Below are 2,922 nucleotides of genomic sequence, written 5' to 3'. Positions count from 1 at the left end.
TAAATAGTCATTAAAACATGGTTGGATGAATTCTTCTATATAAACTTAACTTTGAATTCTTATAGATGAGTGGACAAATTGTATTTTTAAATCAAATACGTTACTTTTAAATTTCTTTAGAAAAATATATGAACTTAACTTTGAGTTCCGTCTATAGGAGTGGAAGAATTGTTCCGTCTATAGGAGTGGAAGAATTGTGTTTTCAAGTCGAAAACAACATAGTTGGACGTATGTAACTTCCAAAGAAAGGAAAATAGCTATATACACATTATATACATATTACATATTACAGATACAAACCCGAGATGTTTTAACAGGGCTCACTCGACATTAATGTCCAAAACCTTGGACTCCACCTTGGCCTTAGGGATGGTGATATTGAGGACACCGTTTTTCAACTCCGCCTTGATTTTCTCGGTCTCACAGTTTTCCGGCAACAAGAGCCGAGTGTTGTAGCTGCTGTAACTCCTGGCCGACCAGGAGTCGTTTCCCCCATCTTCTCCCTTATGTCCTCCATTGATGACAAGAACATCGTCCTCCACACAAACCTTCACATCTTCATTGGACAGTCCTGGCATATCTAGTCTCATCTTAATTTCATTATCGTCTTCCATCATGTCCCACGGGGTTCGAACCGCTAACGTGCTATCTGTTGATCTCAAAACACCCCGCGGGGAAGATATAGCCGGAAACATGAAAGCGTCTTCGAAGAGCCCATCCAGTGTATCAAGCATCTGACGCATAGTCCTCATTGGAGAAAATGGATCCACCAAACCTGTAATTAGAACGACAGCAGCAAAGGGAAAAAACAGTCAGTAAAAGCTAAATGACCTGTAATTAGCACAGCAGCACCAAAGAAAAAAAACGGTCAGTAAAAGCTAAATGACTGAATTATTTCTCAGCCAAGTCTCACGGTTTTTTAAAAAATTCAGGTAAAATTGTGATTTCTTGCACTACTCTTGAATGTGCAAAGTACCCTGAAACTCCCTTAGAAACAAGAACTTGAACAATTGCCAAGGATTTTGCTAGGAACTAGAACTTTGCACTTTTGAATGTGTAAAGTGCCCTGAAATTCCCTTGGGAACAAGAACTGTAACAATTGAGAACTTTGCAGTAGGAACTAGCGCTTTGAACTTTTGAATGTGTAAAGTACCCTGAAATTCCCTTAGAAACAAGAACTGGAACAATTGCCAAGAACTTTGCAATAGGAACTAGAACTTTGCACTTTTGAATGTGTAAAGAACCCTGAAATTCCTTTAGGAACAAGAATCGGAACAATTGCCAAGAACTTTGGCATAGGAACTAGAACTTTGCAAATAAGTTATGATTCTTAAAAATCTCAAACTCTACCTCTACAACCAGAGAAAAAAAGAAAATTGACTATGAAAAATGCCGAATGCCAGATTAAAGAAAATTGACTATTAAACATGCCAGATTAAAGAAAACTGACTATGGAAAATGCCAGATCAAAGACAATTGACTATGAAAAATGATGAATCTCCTCAATATTTTGAGGAACAAAACTGCCCAATCTGCCCGGCTCAAATTTTTTGAGAAGCAAAAATATCCAATCTGTTCTGCAAATTGAGCACGAGAAATGCCCAATCCTGAGCAGGAAAAATGCCCAGGAAAAAAGACCAATCTGCTGAAAAAATTGACCAGAAAAAATTTCTACTCAGATAATTGACCAGAAAAAATGTCCAATCTGCTCGAAGTTTAAGCCCGGCGAGCTGGATTTGCCATGTCTGTGGGAACCTTACCGAACGACGAAATGTCGGTTACCCTTTCCACCGTCTTGACCTTCTGGTCAGCGACTTCTTTGCTTCTATTCTGCACTTCTATGGAGCTTTCATTGTTACTTTCTGCTCTGGCCAGGGGTACATTTTCACGCCGCAAATTAGGAGAAGAGCTTAACACCGCCCCATTGGACCGCAGCCTTTTGCCAATGGGTTAAAAACTAACGGCATTTAAAGGGCCTGGTTTGGGGATCGGAGTAGCTCCATTTCTGGCGGATATTGGAGATGAAGGAGACACAGTTGCAAGTATGTACTTGTTAGAAAAGACGGAACCTGCCATTGCTTAAGAAACCGAGCCAAACCTGCAAATGCAAAATTTTACGATAAATTTATCAAAGCCCAAAACATTGACACAAATTTCATTATAAGTTCAATGAAGTAAAGAGGATCAATGAATCCATATGGTATAAATACTAGAGAAAAATCCGAACTTAATTCGCTCGAAAGAGGCGAGACCGTGAAGTTCGTTCATGAAGGGGCGCAAACAAGATCTTACCTGTGATTTTCAACGAGTTCAAATATTTGGAACGAGAGAAGGACAACCCACCAGTGTTATCAGATCGACTTAAGAGCACCAACGGCGAACCAATTATGCCAATCACTGGAAATAGAAAGCAATCAGGCAGACAATTGTATAACATCGAGTAGAGAGTTCAAGAACAGGGCGGTGGTGGTGTTGAGAATAGAATGTTCGAGAAGCATACAGTGTTGGTGCTGAGGTTGACATGCGTACTGCCGCGAGTGTTCAAGAAAAGGGTGGTGGTGTGTGTTGGTAGCTGATGCTTCGGTCCGTAGGGTGCGTTCCAGAAGAGTGTGGGGATGCGCTGGTAAATATGCTTGTGGACACATGGTTAGGTTAGCTGTGCAGCTCGCTTACCAGGTGGCTGCTTTCCTGTAAATCTGGATTAATCCAAACGATCGAGAACTCTGGGATGCTCGAGACAATAATGGTTGGAGAGAGACTTGAACAAGCGACATTCCCATTTATATTTTATACACCATTTTAATTTATAATTGTGTTTTTAATTTAGCGGGTTCAAGTAAATAGTTTTATTCGATCAAATAGACTACTTATATTTATTTATATTAAGAAAATCATAATTTTTACAAATTTATAATATTATAT

At 39.5% G+C, this 2,922-nt stretch overlaps 1 pseudogene across 1 annotated transcript; it reads right to left on the bottom strand.

Moving 5' to 3' along the window:
• Nucleotides 1-233: 233 nt before the first annotated feature.
• LOC149221437 (small heat shock protein, chloroplastic-like) lies at nt 234-2,494 on the bottom strand (annotated as a pseudogene). Its single transcript, XR_016249367.1, has 3 exons — nt 2,293-2,494; nt 1,761-2,098; nt 234-775 (listed from the first exon to the last, which is right to left on the bottom strand). The product of XR_016249367.1 is annotated as a small heat shock protein, chloroplastic-like (transcript).
• Between the last annotated feature and the right edge of the window lie 428 nt (nt 2,495-2,922).

Source organism: Pinus tabuliformis, chromosome Q, assembly GCF_031772625.1.
Source record: "Pinus tabuliformis cultivar Carrire ecotype Pingquan chromosome Q, CPIR1, whole genome shotgun sequence".
Taxonomy (NCBI): Eukaryota; Viridiplantae; Streptophyta; class Pinopsida; order Pinales; family Pinaceae; genus Pinus; species Pinus tabuliformis.
The sequence above is the reverse complement of the archived record's forward strand: the minus strand, read 5'-3'. Positions and strand labels throughout refer to the sequence as shown.